The 27,349-nt window shown below is 45.2% G+C and overlaps 1 protein-coding gene across 1 annotated transcript in view; it reads right to left on the bottom strand.

Annotated features, from left to right (window-relative positions):
- astn1 (astrotactin 1) overlaps nucleotides 1-27,349 on the bottom strand; it is a 2,581,734-nt gene that overhangs the window by 140,577 nt on the left and 2,413,808 nt on the right. The window lies entirely within an intron of this gene.

Consider the following 27,349-nt stretch of genomic DNA (forward strand, 5'->3'; position numbering starts at 1 on the left):
ACTTCCCTCCCTTTCTATCCAGCCTGGTAACCTCTAACCCGAAAACTATCTTTCACAGTGAGGGTTGTTCCTGGTGATTCTTCCTCAAGTGCAAGCTCGATATATCTTCTTGCCTCATTTTGAATCCTCATGAACTTGATCTTTTCAATCGAGTACAAGCTCCTACATGCATTCCTGTGTGGTGAACATAAAGACGTTTGACTTCTCTCTCTGCCAGATCCTGGCAGATTAACTCAATCCATGAGTTTTCAGGGATATCTTAAGTCCATCTCCCTGGTGATGTGAATCACATGGTATTGCATCCAGGTAGAAATGCTGATCATCATCTAGAACTCTAACTCTTTTTTTTTGGAAATAAATTGTCAGTTTAAAGCACAGCTATTTACAACTGGAGTTCTCAAAACCCTCTTGGGACTTTGAGACTCCCAATCTAGCCACTGTAAAGAAAAATGCTGCTGTCATTGTCTCCAAGTGTGAACACCTTACACCTTCTTCCCAATAAAACAACACGGACGTCCCTTTAATTTTCAACAGCAACATTACCTAGGCCTATTATTAGGCAGGTTTCAGAACAGGTCACTTGACCCCCTTCATTTTATCCTAAATGAAACACAGTCCCAAAATATAACTATCTGAGAAACATCATAATTGTAACATTTGCTAAAGCTTATATCCACATGAATACACAGGTGTACTACTGGAGTTCAGCTGGCTAAAACTGCACCATGTGCTCGAATGGGTAAGCTTCCTGCTGTCCGTCCAGCTGGGAACTTGCTGTGTGTCACATCATTGTGTTACAATGACATCCACAGCTGAGTATGAAGACTGTAGCAAGTTTGTTCCTCTGGGTTGCACAATAACTGGTGAATCACAAATCTAGTCGCCAGGAGACCCGCCTGACTCCAATATCAAAGATCCAATTCTGCAACAGAAGACATGGCGACACAGTGGCACAATGGTTAGCACTACTGCCTCATAGCTCCAGGAACCCGGGTTCAGTTTCAGCCTCCAGTGACTGTCTGCGTGGAGTTTGCACATTCTCCTCCTTTCTGCGTGGATTTCCTCCCACACTCCAAATGTGTGTGGGTTAGGTTGATTGGCCATGTTAAATTGTCCATTAGTGTCAGGGGGTTAGCAACGTAAATTCATGGGGTTACGGGGATAGGACCTGGGTGGAGTTGTTGTCAGTGTAGGTTCGATGGGCTGAATGGCCTCCTTCTGTACTGTAGGGATTCTATGATTCTAAAACTGACTTAACTCCAACCTCCTATCAACAGGCAGGTGATGATAGGATGCCAAAAGCACCTTGCTCATCTTCCTGTCAAACCGAATAGCCAGCTATATGGGCAGAAAGAAACATCCTACAATGAGGTTATCTGTGTTCAGGTACAGCACCATATATAAGTGACAAGTAAGCAGAATTCTCACCCTCATTGCAATTCGATGCAATTTAATCCTTTGGCTATCTCTGCAGCTATCACTGTAGATTCTCATACACTTGTTTTGACCCTTTGTAAAATATGTATCGGAGAAAATAGCATCTTACATGATGCAATAATATGGACATGCTTTTGTATAATGATACAGTCATTAACACAATCTGACAAAAGGTAACATCTCTGAAATAATATTACCCAATGTAGAAATTAATAGCATCCATATTTTTGTTTTAATGATACTGCCCTATATATAAAACATGAAAACATGGAATATGCCTGTATAATGATACTGCCCTATAATGCAATTTTAATGCTACACTATATATTTTGTAATGACATTGCTACTAACATGAGTTTAATGGCTGGTTGCTGCTCATAGAATTTCTAAATGAGGAATTTTATCATCATCAAAGCTAAATAGTGACACAGTTAAGCACTAGCGACGGAAGCAGAAACTTGCAAACAGACACTGATAGACTAAATGAGTGGATAAAGCAGTGGCAGATAGAATTTAATGCAGGAAGGTTTGAGGCCATTCAGGTTGAACCTGAGAAAGAATATATTTTTCTTAAATGATGTGAAGCTAGTGACAGCGGATGAGCAGAGGGTTTTTGGGGTTAGAGTACAGGTTTCATTAATGCTGCTAGAATTCCTGCAGTGCAGAAGGAGGCCATTCGGCTAATTGAGCCTGCACTGACAACAATCTATTACCATAACCCCATGTATTTACCCTACTAATTGCCCCTGACATTAAGGGGCAATTTAGCATGGCCAATCAACCTAACCCACAAATCTTTGGAATTGTGGGAGGAAACCCACGCAGACAAGGGGACAACAGTCACCCAAGGCCGGAATTGAACCAGTATCCCTGGCGCTGTGAGGCAGCAGTGTTAACCACTGTGCCACCATACCACCTTTAGATAGATAGAAAAAAAACTAATGACAAGATGGCCTTTTACCTGAAGGAACTAACACATGGGGACAAAAATTATGTTACAGTTACAGAAAATTGGTTAGACTCAATGGATGGAATTTTACGAGATTTTTTTCTAAGTGTCCAGCTAGTCTGAAAATAAGAGAGTTCCAGATCCATTTTTCAGATGAGTTTCATGCCCAATTTTATGCACTCTGATTCTAAAATTTTGGGCTAGTCAGTTTCTAGCCAGAGAGACTGTGGGTGGGTCTTAACCCACCAGACAGCCTGTAGAGGGAGGCATTGCGCATGTACAGGCCTCTGGTGCTGCACATGTGATGTCTTGCTGCATCTGTACAGGGCATTGGTGAGGCCGCAGCTGGAATACTGTGTGCAGTATTGGTCCCCATATTTGCGGAAGGATATATTGGCATTGGAGGGAGTGTAGAGAAGGTTCACCAGGTTGATACCAGAGATGTGGGGTGTTGATTATGAGGAGAGACTGAGCAGATTGGGTTTGTACTCGTTGGAATTTAGAAGGCTGAGGGGGGATCTTACAGAGACCTATAAGATAATGAAGGGGCTGGATAGGGTAGAGATGGAGAGATCCTTTCCACTTAGAAAGGAAACTAGAACCAGAGGGCACAGCCTCAAAATAAAGGGGGGTCGGTTTAGGACAGAGTTGAGGAGGAACTTCTTCTCTCAGAGGGTGGTGAATCTCTGGAATTCTCTGCCCACTGAAGTGGTGGAGGCTACCTCGTTGAATATGTTTAAATCACGGATAGATGGATTCCTGATCGGTAAGGGAATTAGGGGTTATAGGGATCAGGCGGGTAAGTGGAACTGATCCACTTCAGATCAGCCATGATCTTATTGAATGGCGGGGCAGGCTCGAGGGACTAGATGGCCTACTCCTGCTCCTATTTCTAATGTTCTTATGTTCTTAACAGTAGCAAGGGTGTGACAGACAGAGAGAGCTGTTTGGCCCCTCTTACTGGAGGCAGCTTCAAACACCAACTCCCCTCCTCCGATCGCGGGAGCCCACAGCCCGAGATGCAGCCTCTGCCGCCCCTGTTTCCTTCCCCACTGATTGCAGGCAGAGTGGCAGTGGGCCCCCCTTCCTCCCCCATTGGCCCCTCCCCCAGTATCCAATCCCCCATTGGCCCCGCCCTCACAGTCTCCAACCCCCCCATTGGCCCCGCCCCCAGTCTCCAACCCCCCCCCCCATTGGCCCACCCCACATTCTTCAACCCCCCCCCCCCCCATTGGCCCGCCCCACAGTCTTCAACCCCCCCATTGGCTCACCCCCACAGTCTCCAATCCCCCATCGGCCCCGCCCCCACAGTCTCCAACCCCCCCATTGGCCCCGCCCCCAGTCTCCAACCCCCCCGTTGGCCCCGCCCCCAGTCTCCAACCCCCCCACCATTGGCCCACCCCACAGTCTTCAAACCCCCCCATTGGCTCACCCCCAGTCTCCAACCCCCCATCGGCCCCGCCCCCACAGTCCCCAACCCCTCATTGGCTGACCGCGCTGGAAATCCAGTTCTTGTAAACTCGTGAGAGCAGAGAAATTGGGCGTGATCCTGATTTCTTGGCTTTCGCGTGATTTTACCGACTCGGCTCCACCCATTAATGTGTCAGGAAGAACACATTGACCTTGGGTTTCAACAGAAAAATACTGGGGAAGTAAACAAGCGTGAAGGCAACAGCTCATCACTGAGTGCAGCTAGTTACAGAGTGTGAACGTGGGAAGTTGGTGAGTGAGGGAAATTGGTGCAGTGAGAGCGGAGGGAAACGGGTAATTTCATCAGTATTAATAAGGCTTACTAACAGTACTAAAGCTCTTTGGGAAGAGCAGGGTTTATTGTTTATGAATTATTTAATAATAATATATCAAATAACACATAATAGAGATGGCAGGGCAAGTGATGCATTGTGGCTGTGGAGGTTTTGGGATTCCAATGTGATCCAGCGCAAACACATCTGTAGGTTCAGTGGCTTGAGGAGTTTTAGCTCAGAGCCACTGAGCTGGAGGCTGAGCTGTTAGCAAGGTGATGCATCAGGGAGGGTGGCAAGTTACCTGGACACTTTATTCCAGGGACAGTGTCCCTTCGGTTAGGGTCTTTGAATTTGATAGCAAGTCCCTTAGGTTAGGGTCTTTGAATTTGATAGCAAAGAGGCGAATAGGCCATGGTACAGAATGCCAGTCAAGTGTCCAGAGTTAATAGGAATGTAATGATGGTAAGAGACAGCATGGTCAAGGAGATTGACACAGAGCTTGAATCCAGACATGCTGCCTGGTGCCAGGGTTCTGGATATGTGCTTGGAGTAGGAGAGGAATTTGCAGTGAGAGAGAGAGGTTCCAGTTGTCATGGTCCACAACAGTACAAACGATAGGACAACAAAAGAGGTTCAGCTTAGGGATTATGTGCAGCTAGGGGCTAAAGTAAAAAGCAGAACCTCAAAAGTAATAATACCTGGATTATTACCGGAGCATGAATAAATTGGCACGAGATAAGAGAGATGAATTTTTGGCTCAAAGCCTGGCTTGGGAAGAATGGGTTTTGATTCATTGAGTACAGGATGGGGAAAATGGGAGTGGCACCATAAGGACAGACTTTACCTGAACTGTTCTGGGATGAGTAGTCAGGCGAGTTCTAGAAGAAGGAGGGTAGGGAGGGCAATCAGCTAAATAATAGGGGGAGGGTTGTGTGAGAGGAGATATAGTAAATAAAAGGGTAACAACCAGGTACTAGAGTAGTGTAGTGATTTGGGTAAAAGTAACCAGAGTGTGGCAAGAAGGGATAGAGAGTACAAATTTAGTACACCAGATAAAGCCAGAGAACATAACAACACAAGAAATAAAAGCTCGAATAGACCACATGGCTCATTGAGCCTGGTCCACCATTCTGTATGATCCTGGCTGATATTTGCCACTCAACTCCTCATATCCCTAATTCCCCAAGAGACCAAAAATCTGACTGTCCACAACCGTCTAGTGTAGAGAATTCCAAAGATTCACAACTCAAAAGTGAACATTTTTCCTCATCTCTATCCTAAATGATTCCTCAGACTGTGCCCTTATGTTTTAGATTCCCCTGACCAATGGAAACAATCTCTCAGTATCCACCTTAACAAACCCCTGTAGAATGTTGCAGGTTTCAATGAGATCGCCTCTCATTCTTCTCACTGCCAGAGAATACAAGCCCAATTTACTCAACCTGTCATCACAGGACAACGCCTGCATCCCAGGGGCCACTTTAGTGAACTTTCGCTGAACCGCCTTCAATGCGATATATCCTTTCTTAAATGTGAAGAACAAAACTGCACACAATAGCTCCCAATGTGGTCAATGGAAACATTGATACTGTGGTCACATGACAGAAACTGACTTGTGATAAATACATAATTAGTTCACAAGGACAACCCAGAGCAGGCAGCCTCAGAGGGAAAAGAAGCTTGCCCAGAAAGGAAGAACCCGGTCTAGAAAATGCACCACAGGCAGGGAAGCACAGCTAATTAGTTTTAACTGTCAAATTATATTTTCACTACAAGGGAACAACCACAACTTTGACTGGAAGCTCCAGAAGCCTGTTGTTGTTTGGAATACGCACGATCATTTCCTCACCAGAAACTTCCAACCTCTGTTATCTTCAGCGAACCAGGTTAGAAATCTTAGGCTTGCAACATTTCCAATTACCATCTTGAAGATTGAGAATAAAAGTCACCTTTCCGAATCTTTATCGAATCTAAGTGCACACCACTTTTCTCACAAGCGTCTTTGTATGTGGGTGTCTTGCCTAATGAGTGAGAAAATTCTGTTATGATTCCATTTCAGGTGTTGATGAAAAAATGTTTATTCTTGATTTTAATTTATACCTGCAAGAAAGCCTGTCTTAAAAGTCACAGCACATAAGGGAATAAAACACTTTTTCTCCAAAATACGTCTGTTACGGTCAGTCAGGAAATTGAAAAACGGCAAAATTATCTCTCTCTAATCCATAACAACAGGCCATTTGCCCCAACAGGTTATTCCAAAGTTCACACAAAACTAAGTCACCCCCACGGAGTCCATATTGTCAAGGCAAATTGTCCATATTCCATGCTGCTTTTTAAACGAGCAATGCTAACTTGACCTACATACGTATCTAATCCTTTCCCTTTTTACTATTGCTAATTGATTAACATTGGGCAACACTGGGGAAGAAGTATATTAAAAGTACACTTCGCAAATGATTAAGCTCAGAATACATGCTGATTTGAGATTGCAATGTAGCATAGAGGCTTTCATTTTGAAGATTTCTAAACACATTCCAAGCAAATTTCAAACACATATATCCCATTACCTATCATTCTATTCTGAACATTGCTTTCTGTCCCACCATTACCCCATGTAGAACGGCAACACCTCATTTACAAATGATAAAACTTTTTATCATCCAATATTAAAGTGAAGATGAAGGAAATTAATGAACATGCAGAAATACTTCTGCTCAAAAACACTATGTCCTAAACATGACATCAATTCTCTGTTAGTCATGCATAAACACTTCCTAAGTCAATCATCTGGATGTCTACATCTATTACAATATATAGAACAGACACGTTACTGCTCACTGACTCACTCCAATTCTAACGATCATAACCATTTTTCCCCAATCTCTTCAATCCCAGTTAAAAAGTAAGAATCTCCTCTCCAATCCCAGAAGCTTTAACGCTAAAGTGAGAGGTCCGAGCCATACTCCCTGCCCTAATGTTAAAGTAAATGTCATAATTATTGTGCAGTAAAACTGCATGCACATTATGTGGCTCCATCTCAACTGAGTCTCATGAAAGTAGCCAGTTAATTGTTGAAGGTGTATTGTGTTGCCTCCTGTCCAGTGATTGGAGGCTACACAGAAATTAATGCTCCAATATCAACTTCATTTATTGCACCCTCAGCATTTACCAGAATGAGGTCCCAGCTTCTCTTCTGGCAGATGCGTGCAGGTCATTTAAATTCAGCAGCCTTATCGCTGACCAAATGGACTGCACCCATGGAGATCCTGCATCCTCACAAAACAAGGAACAGCACAGTGGTTGGGGTGGCATGGTGGCACAGTGGTTAGCACTGCTGCCTCACAGCGCCAGGGAATTGAACTCGTTTCAATTCCTGGCTTGGGTCACTAACTGTGTGGAGTTTGCACATTCTCCCCATGTCTGCTCTGGTTTACTTCCACAGTCCAAAGATGTGCGGGTTAGGTAGATTGGCCATGTTAAATTGCCCCTTCGTGCCAGGGGGACTAGCTAGGGTAGATGCATGGGGTTACGGGGATAGGGCCGAAGTGGGATTGTGGTCGTTGCAGACTTGATGGGCCAAATGGCCTTCTTCTGCACTGTAAAATTCTATAGTTCTATGAAAACCCAAGATCTTGGGCACTCAGGCACACACTCGTGACACAGAATGTAGCTTGTGTGTTAAATAACTCATGCGGCTAAAACAGTTAGTTTTATATGCCGCACTTTTATGAGATTTTAGATGTAATAGAGGAATTAGTTCACTAGAGTGTGCTGTGAGACCGAAAATAAAAAGAAGAAACTATAGGTCCATTGGTACTTGAAAGGAAAAAAGATAGTTTAATGTGTTATGACTGCAAATTCTTTATCAAAGCTCATCTTTAATCTCCTATTTTCTCTTTATAAATACTGACTGACCAGCAATGCTGTCACAGAATTTTCAAGTTTTTATTTCAGCTTGTAGCCTTTGCATTTTTCTAATTTTATCTAATGCTGTTCAGTGCAGAGAACTGCAAGACCCTCAGAAACTGTTTACCAACCAGCCATTAATGAAGGGAGTGAAGCACAGTGCAACACACGCAGAGAACTGTCACAGCGTAACACTGCAGGAAAGGATGTCCCGAGGCATGGTACATTGGGGAGACCATCAGACGCTACGACAACGGATGAATGAACACCGCTCGACAATCACCAGGCAAGACTGTTCTCTTCCTGTTGGGGAACACTTCAGCAGTCACGGGCATTCGGCCTCTGATATTCGGGTAAGCGTTCTCCAAGGCAGCCTTCATGACACATGACAATGCAGAGTCACTGAGCAGAGACTGATAGCCAAGTCCCGCACACATGAGGACGGCCTCAACCGGGATCTTGGGTTCATGTCACACTATCTGTAACCCCCCATGACTTGCCAGGGCTTGCAAAATCTCACTAACTGTCCTGGCTGGAGACAATACACATCTCTTTAACCTGTGCTTAACCCTCTCTTCCCTCTCATCTTCTGTACCTTTAAGACTTGATTACCTGTAAAGACTCGCATTCCAACCATTATTTTGTAAATTGAGTTTGTGTCTTTATATGCCCTGTTTGTGAACAGAACTCCCACTCACCTGATGAAGGGGCAGCACTCCGAAAGCTAGTGGCTTTTGCTACCAAATAAACCTGTTGGACTTTAACCTGGTGTTGTGAGACTTCTTACTGTGTTTACCCCAGTCCAACGCCGGCATCTCCACATCATGGCAGCGCAACACGCACAGAACTGTCGCAGCGCAACACGCACAGAACTGTGGCAGCGCAACACGCACAGAACTGTGGCAGCGCAACACGCACAGAACTGTGGCAGCGCAACACGCACAGAACTGTGGCAGCGCAACACGCACAGAACTGTGGCAGCGCAACACGCACAGAACTGTGGCAGCGCAACACGCACAGAACTGTCGCAGCGTAACACGCACAGAACTGTCGCAGCGCAACACGCACAGAACTGTGGCAGCGCAACACGCACAGAACTGTGGCAGCGCAACACGCACAGAACTGTCGCAGCGCAACACGCACAGAACTGTCGCAGCGCAACACGCACAGAACTGTCGCAGCGTAACACGCACAGAACTGTCGCAGCGCAACACGCACAGAACTGTGGCAGCGCAACACGCACAGAACTGTGGCAGCGCAACACGCACAGAACTGTCGCAGCGCAACACGCACAGAACTGTCGCAGCGCAACACGCACAGAACTGTGGCAGCGCAACACGCACAGAACTGTGGCAGCGCAACACGCACAGAACTGTCGCAGCGCAACACGCACAGAACTGTCGCAGCGCAACACGCACAGAACTGTCGCAGCGTAACACGCACAGAACTGTCGCAGCGTAACACGCACAGAACTGTCGCAGCGTAACACGCACAGAACTGTCACAGCGCAACACACACAGAACTGTCGCAGCGCAACACGCACAGAACTGTCGCAGCGCAACACGCACAGAACTGTGGCAGCGCAACACGCACAGAACTGTGGCAGCGCAACACGCACAGAACTGTGGCAGCGCAACACGCACAGAACTGTCGCAGCGTAACACGCACAGAACTGTCGCAGCGTAACACGCACAGAACTGTCGCAGCGTAACACGCACAGAACTGTCACAGCGCAACACACACAGAACTGTCGCAGCGCAACACGCACAGAACTGTGGCAGCGCAACACGCACAGAACTGTGGCAGCGCAACACGCACAGAACTGTCGCAGCGTAACACGCACAGAACTGTCACAGCACAACACGCACAGAACTGTCGCAGCATAACACGCACAGAACTGTCGCAGCGTAACACGCACAGAACTGTCGCAGCGCAACACGCACAGAACTGTCGCAGCGCAACACGCACAGAACTGTCGCAGCGTAACACGCACAGAACTGTCGCAGCGCAACACGCACAGAACTGTCGCAGCGCAACACGCACAGAACTGTCGCAGCGCAACACGCACAGAACTGTGGCAGCATAACACGCACAGAACTGTCGCAGCGCAACACGCACAGAACTGTCGCAGCGTAACACGCACAGAACTGTCGCAGCGCAACACGCACAGAACTGTCGCAGCGCAACACGCACAGAACTGTCGCAGCGCAACACGCACAGAACTGTCGCAGCGCAACACGCACAGAACTGTCGCAGCGTAACACGCACAGAACTGTGGCAGCGTAACACGCACAGAACTGTCGCAGCGCAACACGCACAGAACTGTCGCAGCATAACACGCACAGCGTAACAGAGACAGAAATGTCACAGCGCAACACACAGACAGAAATGTCACAGCGCAACACACAGACAGAAATGTCACAGCGCAACACACAGAAATGTCACAGCGTAACACAGACAGAAATGTCACAGCGTAACGCACAGAAATGTCACAGCGTAACGCACAGAAATGTCACAGCGTAACGCACAGAAATGTCACAGTGTAACGCACAGAAATGTCACAGCGTAACGCACAGAAATGTCACAGCGTAACACAGACAGAAATGTCACAGCGTAACGCACAGAAATGTCACAGCGTAACACACAGAAATGTCACAGCGTATCGCACAGAAATGTCACAGCGTAACACAGACAGAAATGTCACAGCGTAACGCACAGAAATGTCACAGCGTAACACACAGAAATGTCACAGCGTATCGCACAGAAATGTCACAGCGTATCGCACAGAAATGTCACAATGTAACACACAAATATTACAGTGTAACACACACAAATGTCAGTGTAACACACAAATGTCAGTGTAACACACAAATGTCAGTGTAACACACAAATGTCACAGTGTAGCACAGTAAGAAGTCTCACAACACCAGGTTAAAGTCCATCAGGTTTATTTGGCAGCACTAGCTTTCGGAGCCTCAAGCTCCTTCTTCAGGTGAGCTCACTCACTTGAAGGAGGAGCTTGAGGCTCCGAAAGCTAGTGCTGCCAAATAAACCTGTTGGACTTTAACCTGGTATTGTGAGACTTCTTACTGTGCTTACCCCAGTCCAACGCCGGCATCTCCACATCACAGTGTAGCGCACACAGAAATGTCACAGTGTAGCGCACATAGAAACATCACAAAGCAACACAGAAATGTCACAGTGTAATGCACATAGATTCAGTTGCCAGGCAGGCCTTTAGTCAAAACATGGTAAACAGGCATCCAGCACCACCTCAGAAAGAGTACAGCACAAACTGAAGCAGTATCCTAAACACAACAGTGTCAGCCACATTACTGTGGGTCTGGAGCCACACGTAGGGCAGACCAGGTAAGGGCGTCAAGATTTATCTCCCTAAAAAAGCAGATGGGATTTTACAACAATCAGTGACTGCTTCAAGATCACCATTACAGAGACAAGCTTTACATTTAAGGTTTTCTGGGGTGGAAGTAGAACCTATATCACCAGGGCATTAGCCTGAACTTCTGGGTGACTACTCCAGTGATCTTGCCACCATCTCCCATTTTGTAGCATTATAAATTAGCTCATTTACGGTTTTATTAATTGTTGGAAAGAGAAATCCAACAATACACAGTTTTGTAATCTGAAATCCATCATGGAAAGTTAATCGCCCACTCACCAGAGAGGTCACAACATTATGATTAGGTTCCAGATTTATTAGTTTAAATATTAGTGTCATAAGTAGGCTTACATTAACACCACAATGAAGTTACTGTGGAAATCCTCTAGTCGCCATACTCTAGCGCCCGATTGGGTACACCGAGGGAGAATTTAGTATGGTCAATGCAAGTAACCAGCACGTCTTTCAGACTATGGGAGGAAACCGGAGCAAGCGGAGGAAACCCATGCAGATACGGGAAGAAAGTGCAGACTCCGCACAGACAGTGACCTAAGGCGGAAATCGAACCTGGGCCCCTGGCGTTGTGAAGCAGCAGTGCTAACCACTGTGCCACCGTGCTGCCACATTGATTCATGGGGAGTTGGGGCTTATTTACCAAGCAAACCTTTGCAGTGGTGGCAGAAGGAAGTAGGCGGGGTGAGGTTTAATCAAAATTAGCTCCCTGAAGAGATGGGACTGTAAATGATTCATTCCTTTTGCAGACAATGTTCTTCCGCAGTGACAGTGCAATTTCAGTACAATACTTGGACAAGGAAGGATGGCAAAATAATAAACAATCCCTGGTTTTCAATGCTGATGGTGACACAAAAGCTCTGCATGGATTTATTTACTAGTGAGAGAGAAAAAGATGTACGAGACCCTCTTATTTTATTAAAACATATTTCACACAGATGCAGTCCAATGGCCTGATGGTTAGATGCATGTCCCAAAAGTCCCGGGAGTGATCCTTCGCCGTGTTGACCTCAGTGACCTTAGTTGGGATGGCAATAAGAGATGTCATGCATTCAGAACTGGGAAAAGTTAGGGTTTGGTCAGCTACGGCTCCCATTTAATCACCTGCTGTTATTTGTGGCTGATTCAGGCTCTTTGTATTGCACCTGTCACTCATCTTGCTTGTCTAAGCTCGAGTGAAGAATGGTCTCTTTGGGAGAATGGACGAGATGATGTAGAGTACCACAAAATGGTCGGAACTACTAGGATGTGGTTTGGGGGGTGGGGGGGGCTGGAAGGCAGTCTAGGCCAGACCAACAAAAATTCTGCTCCCCCAAAATGGTCTGCCATCCAGCCCAGTGAAACTTGAATGCCACAAACTTTACACTGGAACATAAGCAATGATTCTGTTTGATTTCCCAGTACTCACTGCAGCGTTACCTTTTTAACACAGCCCCAGCACCAACACATTCTTTTCTGCATAAATCACTGTTGCCGGAACATTTAATTAATCGCCTTGTCTCAGACTTATTTCAATTAATTAACAGGACATCTGAAATTATTATTATTAAAAGATAAATGAGCCCAACAGTGAGGAGATTGGTATAATTAACTTGCTAATGAAAGGAATATGTACTTGTGCTCATTAAACAACAGAGGCTGAGAATAACTAATGTAGATTAATTAAGGAGTCAGGCAGGAAAGTCACATGGCCCATGGAGAGCACTCAGACTGGTGTGGCAGGACTGATTCATCTCCAGATCAGAAAGTGTTTGTAGCATAGATATATTAGGACTGTTTGGACCATCTATAGATTCAATGTCATTAATAGCAATTAATGGGGGGGGATAATTTGAAGAGTACACAAGGACGGAGACAGAGAAGAAAGACTAACAAGAAGCACAACAGTCACGAGTTGTGTCTTTTCACCTTGGAAACTCTTGCTCATATAGATACAAATTAGGAGCAGGAGTAGGCCACTCGGCCCCTCAGACCTGCTCTGTCATTCAATTAGATCATGGCTGGTCTGATTGTAACCTTAACTCCGCAATCCTGCTGACCCCCAATAACCTTTCACCCTCTTGTTAATCAAGAATCTATCTACCGCTGCCTTAAAAATATTCAAAGACTCTGCTTCCACTACCTTTGAAGAAACAGAGTTCAAGAGATTCACGACTCTCAAAGAAAATAATTCTCCTCAAAAACTTTTTAAAGTGACCCCTAATTCTAGATTCGCCCCCAAGAGGAAACATCCTCTCCACATTTGCCCTGTCAAAATCCCTCAAGGAACTTAAAGGTTTCAATCAAGTCTTCTCTTACTCTTCTAAAAACTCTATTTGATTTATCATTGTCACCTGTATTAACATACAGTGAAAAGTATTGTTTCTTGCACACGATGCAGAGAAAACATACTGTATATAGAGAAGGAAAGGAGAGAGTGCAGAATGTAGTGTTACAGTCATAGCTAGGGTGTAGAGAAAGATCAACTTAATGTGAGGTAGATCCATTCAAAAGTCTGATGGCCACAGGAAAGTAGCTGTTCTTGAGTCGGTTGGTAAGTGACCTCAGATTTTTGTATCTTTTTCCCAATGGAAGGAGGTGGAAGAGAGTATGTCGAGGTTGGGTGGGGTCCTTAATTATGCTGGCTGCTTTTCCGAGGCAGTGTGAAGTGTAGACAGTGTCAATGGATGGGACGATGGTTTGCATGATGAACCGGGCTTCATTCACGACCCTTTTTTAAAGTTAAAGTTTATTAGTCACAGTAAACACAAGTTGTTTATATTAACACTGCAATGAAGTTACTGTGAAATTCCCCTTTGTAGATTCTTGTGGTCTTGGACAGAGCAGGAGCCATGGAACAACCAGGAAGAATGCTTTCTATGGTGCATCTGTAAAAGTTGGAGAGAGTCGTAGCTGACATGCCAAATTTCCTTAATCTTCTGAAAAAGTAGAGACGTTGGTGGGCTTTCTTAACTATAGCATCGGCATGGGGGGACCAGGGCAGGTTGTTGGTGATCTAGACACCCAAAAACTTGAAGGTCTCGATCATTTCTACTTCGTCTCCATTGATGTAGGCAGAGGCATGTTCTCCACTACAGTTCCTGAAGTCGATGACTATCTCCTTCATTTTGTTGACATTGAGGGAGAGATCATTGTTGCAACACCAGTTCACCAGATACTCTATCTCATTCCTGTACTCTGTCTTGTCATTGTTTGAGATCCGACCCACTATAGTGGTGTCATCAGCAAACTTGAAAATCGAATTGGAGGGGAATTTGGCCACACAGTCATAGGTGTATAAGGAGTATAGTAGGGGGCTGTGAACACAGTCTTGTGGGGTACCGGTGTTAGAACAAACAAAGAACAAAGAACAAGACAGCACAGGAACAGGCCCTTCGGCCCTCCAAGCCCGCGCTGCTCCCTGGTCCAAACTAGACCATTCTTTTGTATCCCTCCATTCCCACTCCGTTCATGTGACTATCTAGATAAGTCTTAAATGTTCCCAGTGTGTCCGCCTCCACCACCTTGCCCGGCAGCGCATTCCAGGCTCCCACCACCCTCTGTAAAATACTTCCTTCTGATAACCTCCCCCCCTCACCTTGAACCTATGACCCCTCGTGAACGTCACCACTGACCTGGGAAAAAGCTTCCCACCGTTCACCCTATCTATGCCTTTCATAATTTTATACACCTCTATTAGGACACCCCTCATCCTCCGTCTTTCCAGTGAGAACAACCCCAGTTTACCCAATCTCTCCTCATAACTAAGCCCTTCCATACCAGGCAACATCCTGGTAAACCTCCTCTGCACTCTCTCTAAAGCCTCCACGTCCTTCTGGTAGTGTGGCGACCAGAACTGGGTGCAGTATTCCAAATGCGGCCGAACCAACGTTCTATACAACTGCAACATCAGACCCCAACTTTTATACTCTATGCCCCGTCCTATAAAGGCAAGCATGCCATATGCCTTATTCACTACCTTCTCCACCTGTGACGTCACCTTCAAGGATCTGTGGACTTGCACACCCAGGTCCCTCTGCGTATCTACACCCTTTATGGTTCTGCCATTTATCGTATAGCTCCCCCCTACGTTAGTTCTACCAAAATGCATCACTTTGCATTTATCTGGATTGAACTCCACCTGCCATTTCTTTGCCCAAATTTCCAGCCTATCTATATCCTTCTGTAGCCTCTGACAATGTTCCTCACTATCTGCAAGTCCAGCCATTTTCGTGTCGTCCACAAACTTACTGATCACCCCAGTTACACCTTCTTCCAGGTTGTTTATATAAATCACAAACAGCAGAGGTCCCAATACAGAGCCCTGTTGAGGATGATCGTGGAGGAGAATTTGTTGCCTATCCTTACTGATTGTGGTCTGTGAGTTAGGAAGTTCAGGATCCAGTTGCAGAGGGAGGTGCCGAGCCCCAGGCCACACAGTTTGGAGACGAGTTTTGTAGGAGTAATGGTGTTGAAGGCTGAGCTGTAGTTGATAAATGGGAGTCTGACATAGGTGTCTGTTATCCAGGTGTTCCAGGGTTGAGTGCAGGGCCAGGGCGATGGAGTCTGCTGTGGACCTGCTGCGGTAGTAGGCGAACTGTAATGGATCCATGCAATCTGGGAGGCTGGAAATGATTTGTGCCATGACTAATCTTTCGAAGCACTTCATAATGATGGATGTCAGAGCCACCGGACGATGGCCATTGAGGCATGCTGCTTGGCTTTTTGTTGGTATCGGGATGATGGTCATCTTCTTGAAGCAGATAGGGACCTCAGATTGTTGTAAAGAGAGATTGAAGATGCCTGCGAATATCCCTGCCAGCTGGTCCAAGCAGGACCGTCCGGGTACCCCATTTTGGCCAATCGCTTTCCATGGGTTGGCCTTTGACAAGGCTGCCCTGATGTCTGCAATGGTGACCTCGGATACAGGTTTGTCCGAGGCTCCCGGGATGGGGGGCGCGCTCTTGCTGACCGCCTGCTCAAAACGGGTGTAGAATGCATTGAATGCATCTCTAGTGGAGACAAACCTAACCTCTCCAAGCTCTCCTCATAAGATAACCCGCCCAATCCTGATAATAGTCTAGTAAACCTGCTCTGAATGCTTAAGTCCATCCCAGGTGAATTAGATTTAGTTTGGGGCATTCTGCAGGCAGTACAATAGAACAGCTACACCCATTTTTATTGGTGTTCTAATTCTGCAGGTGAACTGGCCTCATTTTGCTGACTATGTTTTGCTTTTTCCCCGATCAATACACAATTCCATCACAGCACATGCTGTAGAGTGTCCTTGCACAGATCCACCAGCTGTGAACTGTCCTTACACAGATCCAAATGACTGGGACGCATAGTATTACAGTGGTTAGTACTGCTGCCTCACAGCGCCAGGGACCTGGGTTCGATTCCCGGCTTGGGTCACTGTCTGTGTGGAATTTGCACATTCTCATCGTGTCTGCGTGGGTTTCCTCCGGGTGCTCCTGTTTCCTCCATAGTCCAAAGATGTGCGGGTTAGGTGGATTGGCCATGCTAAATCGCCACTTAGTGTCAGGGGGACGAGCAGGGTAAATATGTGGGGTTACAGGGTTAGGGGCTGGGTGGGATTGTGGTTGGTGCAGACTCGATGGGCCGAATGGCCTCCTTCTGCACCTGAAGGGTTTCTATGAACATCAGGTGTGAACTGTCTATACACAGACCCACATGAACACCAGGTAGCAACTTCCCTGCATCAGATCAATGTGAACCGTAGTTTTTAAACTGTCCTTATAATGATTCAGATTGGAATAATTGAGAATACTTTTGTTGTTTTCAATTTGATCACAATCTCTACAAAGAGTAGACAGCTGAATTCTGAAAAACTGTGTGTGGTTTAATTGCATTCTAAAATGGTAATGAGTCTGAGCACCATCATCAACTGTGGCCAGAATTTCCAATTAGCTGTATTTGGAGTTTGAATTTATAATAGAAACTCCTTCTTTTGGCCAGTGCTGAAGGTGAAAGATCTGAATCTTCTTCTTGGCAGTCCCTCAGGGTCGAGAATGACTTCCTTCCACTCGAGGAGGGGGGTTCCGTGGAGGCTGAATAGTCCAATCCTGGAGCCGCAGACTCTGCCACAGGTTTGATAGGGGGTGTTTGATGTGGTGGGTGGGTGGGACGCTCTGGATTTTGCGCTCCCTTTCTGCCGTTGACACTTGACCTCTGCGTGCTCCACCTGGTGACGCTCGAGGTGATTGGCGCCTTCACGGATGCTTCTTCTCCAGTTTGTGTGTTCCAAGGCAAGGGTGTCGATGGGGATGCATTAACTTAGGGAGATTAGACCATCCTTGTAACATTTCCTCTGCCCTCCTAGCGATCGCTTACCATTGCAGAGGTCGGAGTAGGCCACTTGTTTCAGGAATCTTGAGTCAGGCATGCGGACTATCTGGCAACAGCTGATTGAGCATGACCAGCTCGATGTTGGGGGTATTGGCCTGGGAGAGGACACTCACATTGGCGTGCCTATCGTGCCAGTGGATTTGCAGGATTTTGCAGAGGCAACATTGGTGATATCTCTCCAGGGATCGGAGGTGTCTGTTATACATTGTCCATGTTCCTGATGCATACAGGAGTGGGGGGAGGGGGGGGGAGCAGTTTTCTGTAGCAGGAGTGTGCTGGTACAGCACCTTTCTTTCCCGGATGTTTAGTTTGAGGCCCATTCTATCATATGCCTTGGTGATTGCATTGATGATGGTTTGTAGCTCGGCCTCTGAGTGTGCGCACACACAGGTGCGGTCTGCGTATTGCAGCTTGATGATGGAAGTTGGGGTGGACTTGGTTCTGGCCTGGAGGCATCTGAGATTGAACAGTTACCCCGCTTGTCTAATTGAGTAGCTTCAGGGTGATCGGGTGGAGTGTTGCTGTGAGAAAGATGAAGAAGAGTGTTGGTGCGATGATGCAGCCCTGTTTGATCCCAGTTTGCACAAGTATAGGGTCTGTGGTGGCTCCGGTGGTGAGGATCATGGCTTGCATATTATTATGGAGCAGGTGGAGAAGGGTGACAAATTTCTGCGGGCAGCTGAATTTGAGAAGATGTTCCACAATCTCTCACGGCCGACAGAGACTGAAGAAGGCCATGTACAGAGGTTGATGCTGCTCCCTGCACTTCTCCTGGATTTGTTGCAAGCTGAAGATCACGTCCGTTTTGCCTCTTGATGGGCAGCAGTCACACCGAGGCTCAGGAAGGAGCTCTTCAGCCGCTGGAAGGAGATGGTTGAGGAGGATTCTCGCAATCACCTTTCCCATGGTAGAGAGTAGGAAAATCTCTCTGTAATTTCCAGTCAGACTCTTGTCTGGAAGGAAGAGGAGCATGCCAGGAGATCTCAGAGACACCTTAATTGTGACCACCTTCAAGAAAGGAGACAGTTCTGACTGCGGAAAGATTGAATGTGGAGGAGTGGAATGGTTTCTTATTTCAGGAGCCCAGTATCTGCTGCTGCTGCTTTCAGCTACTCCTCCTGGGAGAATTGTTATCATGGTATGTCACACTCATCACAATTATCCTCACACATCCACTGTAACGCATCTGTAACCACCCTATGAAGTCGGTCATCCAGTTACACATCCCTCTTCCTGCTGCCCCCGACTTTGCCCCCTAACAGAGATTGCTGTACTGTCTCAGCTCTGATCAAATACTGACATTTTCCTTTCTGAATGTCACTTTTTAGAGTTCTTTCTATTCTTGCAATTTCAGGCACCTCTTGATTGGTTTTATGGTCTATGGATTTTTTTTTTAAAGCAGACATCTTATCAGCCACATTTCAAAAACTTCTACACCCATGTTATGTGGCATAATAAATTTAAATGCCTTCTGTTCTGTCATAACATTGGGCCAGAATTCAGAACAGTAACCTGATTGTAACAGCGTGGCAGGTTATTTTACCACACTAGCCACCTTTATTGCCTCGGAGTGAGATTGTTGACCAGGTTCCAAATAAGAGACTTTTTAAAAATATAAATTGGGGTGAGAAAAGGAAGGTGCATCATCAAAGCTCATGATCTGGCCCACCAACAATTCCTCAACTAGCTTTCCTGTTCCAGTATTTTGAACGATCCAAGTGCTTTTGCCTCTACTACTGAGTAAATATTTGTCACTCAGGCAATCCTAAAGCTTTGATAATTTTAAACTCAGGTCCCTGGCTCTCACCCTCCTACTTTACTTTGAAATAATATTCTGGGTGTACGGTACCTGTCCCAGTTTAATATTTTATATGCTTTGATTATGCCGTTCCCTTCGCTGTCTATCTTCAGACCTGGAAAAATGGATTTCTTTTGTGTGTTGAGAGTCCGTGCACATAAACAAGTAAGTAAAGACTATCCAGAATAAATTCACGTGAGGCATCTTATCAATGCACTTTGGATTCAAACCACACTCTCGAAGCAAACCCTCTGCTGAAATACACCCTAGTTTCAGAATGCCTTATTAAATATACAGAACCGTGCCATCGAGTAGCAAAAATTATTCTGCATTCACTTTGGGGGATTGCTTAATGACCAATTTTCAAGTAATTAAAAGTCTTACTTAAGAAATGTCCAATTACTCATTAAAACATGAATCAATGCTTGTTATAATTTATTCCAGAATCTTCCACATAGAAGTTCAATCTTATCATGTGCCCAAAATATCCCCAAAGTGATTGCCATTGAAAAGATTTGTGTTTTTAATAACAGTCATTTTTAAAATTCCTTCAGTGCAACAGGCTCCTGTTATTAAATGTTCCGAGGTATAATTAGGAAAAGGACTGAGAAACGAGACAATTTCAGTTTTCATAATACATTCTGCAACAAAATAATGTTGTCTCTTTTCCCTTTGAGCTTCAGTTTGAGTTTAAAGTGAGCAATGTCAATTTTTTTGAATAAACCACGGACTCACTTTTGTTTGCTTGCGCTGCATTACTGAACACCAGACGGTCGGGTGTAGTGAGAAGGACAAATAAGCGAATGGGGAAAGTGGCAAAAGAACAAGAAAGGAGGTGAGCAAAGGAAAGAGGGCTGGAGGAAGGCAAAGGAGGAAATGGGGGAGAGGAAAGCAGGGGGAAAATGGAAGGTAAAGAGTGAGGAAAAGTTAAAGGAATGACGGAGGGGAGGATAAAGAGTGGCAGAGGGCAATGAAAAGAGAGGAGGGGAGGAAGAGGACAATGAGCAGTGGAAGGAAAGAGGAATGGAGGAAAAGGGAAAGAGAGAGTAAAGTGAACGGGGGCACAGTGGTTAGCACTGCTGCCTCAGGGACCCGGGTTCAATTCCGGTCTTGGATGACAGTGTGGAGTTTGCATGGGTTACTTGTCTGCGTGGGTTACTTTCGGGTGCTTCGGTCTCCTCCCACAGTCTAAATGTGCAGGTTAGGTGGATTGGCCATGATAAATTGCCTCATAGTGTCCAGATATGTGTAGGTTAGATGGATAGGGCAGAGAGGGGGCCTGGGTAAGATATTCTTTTGGAGAGTCAATGCAGACTTGATGGGCCAAATGGTCCTCTTCTGCACTGTAGGGATTCTATGGATAAAAATAAAATAGATGCAGAGAGTGATAACAAGGTCAATGAAAGGCAATAACAAAGAGGATAGAATTCCATGGTTGAACAAAAAGGTGTAAGAAATTGGAAAAAAATCCAACAGAGACAAAATTCCCTCACACAGTAATTGCTTTTTGTTCCTTTTCCCTGCTGTACTATTTTTATACCCAAGAGTCTGGACCTACTTTCAGAATCAGCCAATTAATCTCAACAGCAATCTACGAGAAGACATATCCAAGTGATCAAGGTAACTATTCATCTGATTACAGTTTCAAACTGCTTGGGAGGACCTCAATAACTAAGACCAGGAGTTTATCATGCGGTAAATTGGAGATGTAAATCAGCATGTCACCTCTCTGTTAGAGCATGTTATGGAGCTCTTTGGACACACAGAACGGAAAAGGGCGAAGACTATGTACAAAATAACTTGGTTATTCCCATAACCTTCATTCAATCACTTGCTGTTTCAATAATTCAACACTATTTAAGGTTTTCTTATCGTGCAGCTCCATGTGCTCGACATTGTAAATAGTCTTCTCTTTACAGATGTTGATGTAAAGCTTATTTATTCGTCACAAGTAGGCTTACATTAACACTGCAGTTAAGCTACTGTGAAAATCCCCTAGTCGCCACACTCCAGTGCCTGTTCGGGTACACTGAGGGAGAATTTAGTATGCCCAATGCACCTAACCAGCACGTCTTTCGGATTGTGGGAGAAACCCATGCAGACATGGAGAGAACGTGCAGGGATCCAAGCCGGGAATCAAACTTGGGTCCCTGGCGCTGTGAGGCAGCAGTGCTAACCACTGTGCCAGCGTTTGAATAACATGGGGGTGAAAGGTTATCAGGGGTAGGCAGGAATGTGGGGCTGAGGTTACAGTCAGATCAGCCATTATCTTATTGAACGGCAGAGCAGGCTCGAGGGGCCGGGTGGCCTACGCCTGCTCCTAATTTGTATGTATAATTTTAATTAATATTTTTAAACTAACAAGGGATCTCTTCAAATGCTAAATGCTCACTATCTTTCCCCTTTTGAGCTTCTTTCTGTTCTTTATAAATAAAAATATATTTATTTTTCGAATTGTTAGAACCATATAAAACAGCTGTTCCTTCTGTTGATTCATCTTATTTTCAATTACATGTTTGAAAGGAACTGCAGTCTAACAGAATCAGACACAGTGCTGGATCTAATCTAACACAAAAGGTCACAGCATTATTAAGCACCAGGTAAGTTTTATCTGTAGGCGAGGCTGTTTGGGGAATTGACAAATGGCACTCTGTCAAATCAACAACAAATGTGATTCATTTTGGCTGGCTCCCTGTTCTTTGCCCAAGAAATGGCGGTGCTCATTGGAAGCATAACAGAGAGATGCACAGAATAAAACCAAGGGTAGGGTAGGAATTTTGCTGGTTTGTCAAGAAATGTATTGATTGGATGAAGCTGCCATTCATTACTATGTCCACTTGGAAGCATATTTATCTTCAGGAGCTGACAGTCCAGCGGGTCAGCTACGCTACTCAAATTCACTTGCAGACAGTGACTTTCAGCCTTCAGACATCCACAGTGATTCAGTGAATTCATCCTAATCTCATCTATCCATATTATTTTCAGTTTCGCTCACTACCTCTACTGCACACACATTAATCTATTCATAATGTCCTTAGGCTGGGTGGTTCAGACAACTCTGGAAATCTGTCTTCACCACTGAATATGAGCAAGGAGCTGATAATAAAAATGAATGTATGGAAATGGAGGGTTTTTTTCACTCAGTTATGGGATGTGGGCATCGCTGTTTCCCGTCCCTAATTGCCCTTGAACTGAGTGGCTTGTTAGGCCATTCCAGAGGGCAGTTAAGGGTCAACCACATTGCTGTGGCTCTGGAGTCACATGTAGACCCAACCAAGTAAGGACGGCAGATTTCCTTCCCTAAAGGACATTAGTGAACCAAATGGGTTTTTACGACAATCAATTATGTTTGTCTTCGACTCTTAATTCCAAAGTTTTTCATTGAATTCGAATTTCACCATTTGCCATGGTGGGATTCAAAGCCGGGTCTCCAAAGTGTTACCCTGGGTCTCTGGATTACTAGTCCAATGATAATGCCACTATGCTACCACCTCCCCTTTGTACACAGAATTCTCAAGAGCAAAAAGATCCTTTTGCACATTTCTAGAGGTTTAAAACTCTTTATTGTAATGCCATTGGACTTTGCAGGATGGCCATGCATGATGTCATAACTCACAAGACTGGCAGCCAATCCTGGTAGTGAGAGGAACAATACCTGATGCTCACCATTTCTGCTGAGGTATCCTGTTCATAACATACTGGGGTGCAAATCTTGATTTGGTGCTCCCTGCCTTGTTTTCTTTCCCCTCTTTCCCTGATCGGTGGCACAGTGATTAGCACTGCTGCCTCACAGCGCCAGAGACCCGGGTTCGATTCTGGCCTCGGGTCACTGTCTGTGCAGAGTCTGCACATTCTCCCCGGGTCTGCGTGGGTTTCCTCCGGGTGCTCCAGTTTCCTCCCACAGTCTGAAAGACGTGCTGGTTAGGTGCATTGGCCATGCTGAATTCTCCCTCAGTGTACCTGAACAGGTGTTGGAGTGTGGCGACTCGGGAATTTTCACAGTAACTTCATTGCAATGTTAATGTCAGCCTACTTGTGACTAATAAATAAACTTTTAACTTTCAAATCTATGAGACTCTTGACTTTTTTTACTCAGTACTACAGTGAAAGTAAGCAGTGAGTTTTCACAGGAGCTCAAATACATTGGCATATGGACAACAAGAATTGATTTGCCAATCATCAGTAGGTATTAGCTTGCCTATAGGCAGAAGTACATTGGGCAGATACGAAACACACCGTATGAAAGAATACACTGGGGAAATACTCCACATGCAGGAAAAATGGTTCAGAGGTGCTTAACAACTTCTACTTTTTGGAAATATTTCACAAATCCCATCAATGCTCCACATAATCAGAGAAAGTCAAAACTTGTAGCTCCATGAATACGTGATTTTCCATTAATAAAATCAGGTTTAATCAACGTCAAACACTACTGTAATGCTAGCTGTCAGCAACAAATGTTTACAATAAGGTAGAGCACCTCTTTATGTATTATAGATGGAGTGATTCAAGGAGCATTCAGTTACAGCACAATGGTCTATAATTTCTACAATTGTGTACGCTAAAGGAGATACTGTAGCAACAAGGAAACACAATTTGAAAAACTGTTTCAAGTAGCTTATCAATTTTTTTTTCAAAACAATTACATTAAGTCTGTCATCTCCAACAGAACTAGTTGCCTCATAAGCTATGGCCCAATTCCAGCCACTGAATCTAAATATATTGAGATTTCAGGCTGGGCAAAAGCTGAATAGAATCCAACCACATTTCAACCAACACAGGACACCAACTGAGCTACAGCGAAACCTATTGATACCAACATAGGACACCAACTGAGCTACAGCGAAACCTACTGATACCAACACAGGACACCAACTGAGCTACAGCGAAACCTACTGATACCAACACAGGACATCAACTGAGCTACAGCGAAACCTATTGATACCAACATAGGACACCAACTGAGCTACAGCGAAACCAACTGATACCAACACAGGACATCAACTGAGCTACAGCGAAACCTACTGATACCAACACAGGACACCAACTGAGCTACAGCGAAACCTACTGATACCAACACAGGACACCAACTGAGCTACAGCGAAACCTACTGATAACAACACAGGACACCAACTGAGCTACAGCGAAACGTACTGATACCAACACAGGACACGAACTGAGTTACAGCGAAACCTACTGATATCAACACAGGACACCAACTGAGCTACAGCGAAACCTACTGATACCAGCACAGGACACCAACTGAGCTACAGCGAAACGTACTGATACCAACACAGGACACGAACTGAGTTACAGCGAAACCTACTGATATCAACACAGGACACCAACTGAGCTACAGCGAAACCTACTGAAACCAACACAGGACACCAACTGAGCTACAGCGAAACATACTGATACCAACACAGGACATCAACTGAGCTACAGCGAAACCTACTGATACCAACACAGGACACCAACCCTGAGCTACAGCAAAACCAACTGATACCAACACAGGACACCAACTGAGCTACAGCGAAACATACTGATACCAACACAGGACACCAACTGAGCTACAGCGAAACATACTGATACCAACACAGGACACCAACTGAGCTACGTTGAAACATACTCAAACCAACACAGGACAACAACTGAGCTACAGCGAAACTTACTGAAACCAACATGGGACAATAATTGAGCTAAATTGAAACCCTGACACAGGACAGTAATCATGATGTGGAGATGCCGGCGTTGGACTGGGGTAAGCACAGTAAGAAGTCTCACAACACCAGGTTAAAGTCCAACAGGTTTATTTGTTTTATTTGGTAGCAAATACCATGATATTTGCTACCAAATAAACCTGTTGGACTTTAACCTGGTGTTGTGAGACTTCTTACAGGACAGTAAACCAAGCTCTCCACAGGTCAAAGTCAGACCTCGCACAAAGGAAGGTGTTTGTAGTTGTTAAGAGGCCGATCATCTCAACTCCAGGACATCACTGGAGGAGTTCCTCAGGATAGTGTCAAAGGCCCAACCATCTTCAGCTGCTTTATCAATTACCTTCCATCCAGCATGAGGTCACAAGTAGGAATGTTCACTAATGATTGCACAATACCGTTTACAACTCTGCAGACGGTCTCTGAAAAATAAGGAGTCTAACTGGTTCCCCTCAACATGGAATGGAATTATCATCATCAAATCCCCACTCTCAGCATTCTGGGGAGTTGGGGGCACCATTTACCTAAAACGCAACCGGAGCAACCACATTAATACTGTGCGACTACAACAGTAGATCAGATTAGTATTCAGCAAGTGACTCAACTTCTGAATCCCCAAAGCCTTTCCACCATCTACAAATCACAAGTCAAGAGTGTAATGGAATGCTCTCCACTTGCTTGGAGGGGTGCAACACCATTAAGCTCAAAGCAACCAGCGCAACACGGTGGCACAGTGGTTAGCACTGCTGCCTCACAGCGCCAGGGACCAAGGTTCAATTCCGGCCTCGGGTCACTGGCTGTAGAGTTTGCACATTCTCCCCGTGTCTTCATGGGTTTCCTCCGGGTGCTCCGGTTTCCTCCCAAAGTCCAAAGATGCGCGGGTTAGGTTGATTGGCCATGCTAAATTGACTCTAGTGTGAGGGGGATTAGCAGGGTAAATGTGAGGGGCTACAGGAATAGGGCCTGGGTGGGATTGTGGTCGGTATAGATCCAATGGGCTGAATGGCCTCCATCTGTACTGTAGGGATTCTCTGATTCTACGACAGGCAGCTCATCCCTTATACGTACACTCCTTCCACCATGGTTGCAGCGTACCAATTACTAGAAGCATTTGCAGCAACTTGCCAAGCTTTGAAAGTACTGTCCATCCAACAACCTTTACCATCTCGTTACAATTTATCCTGATTCACCATTCCCTCACTTTCAGTGTGTCAAAATCCGAGAGCTCCCTACTTGACCAGCACTGTGGGTGTACATGCACACTGACTGCAACCGCTCAAGGAGGAAGCTAACCATCAACTTCCCAAGAGTAATTAAGGGTGTTCTGAGTATAACCCGTACATACTAAAATTCAGATAGGTTAGTAACTGAGCCATTATTGAACTCATTTCAATCCAGGTTGGCCTATAGGTTGACAAAGACTAAATTATTTTGTATCCAGGCACATCATTGACTAAACCAGACCTGAATATACTCCCCCTGAATATACTCCCCCTGAATGTGAACCTGAATATACTCACCCTGAATATACTCCCCCTGAATGTGAACATGAATATACTCCCCCTGAATGTGAACCTGAATATACTCCCCCTGAATGTGAACCTGAATATACTCCCCCTGAATGTGAAACTGAATATACTCCCCCTTAATGTGAACCTGAATATACTCCCCCTGAATGTGAACCTGAATATACTCCCCCTGAATATGAACCTGAATATACTCCCCTGAATATGAACCTGAATATACTCCCACTGAATGTGAACCTGAATATACTCCCCCTTAATGTGAACCTGAATATACTCCCCCTGAATATGAACCTGAATATACTCCCCCTGAATATGAACCTGAATATACGCCCCCTGAATATACTCCCCCTGAATGTGAACATGAATATACTCCCCCTGAATGTGAACCTGAATATACTCCCCCTGAATATACTCCCCCTGAATGTGAACCTGAATATACTCCCCCTGAATATACTCCCCCTGAATATACTCCCCCGAATATACTCCCCCTGAATATACTCCCCCTGAATAT

This window comes from Mustelus asterias, chromosome 8, assembly GCF_964213995.1.
Source record: "Mustelus asterias chromosome 8, sMusAst1.hap1.1, whole genome shotgun sequence".
Classification (NCBI taxonomy): Eukaryota; Metazoa; Chordata; class Chondrichthyes; order Carcharhiniformes; family Triakidae; genus Mustelus; species Mustelus asterias.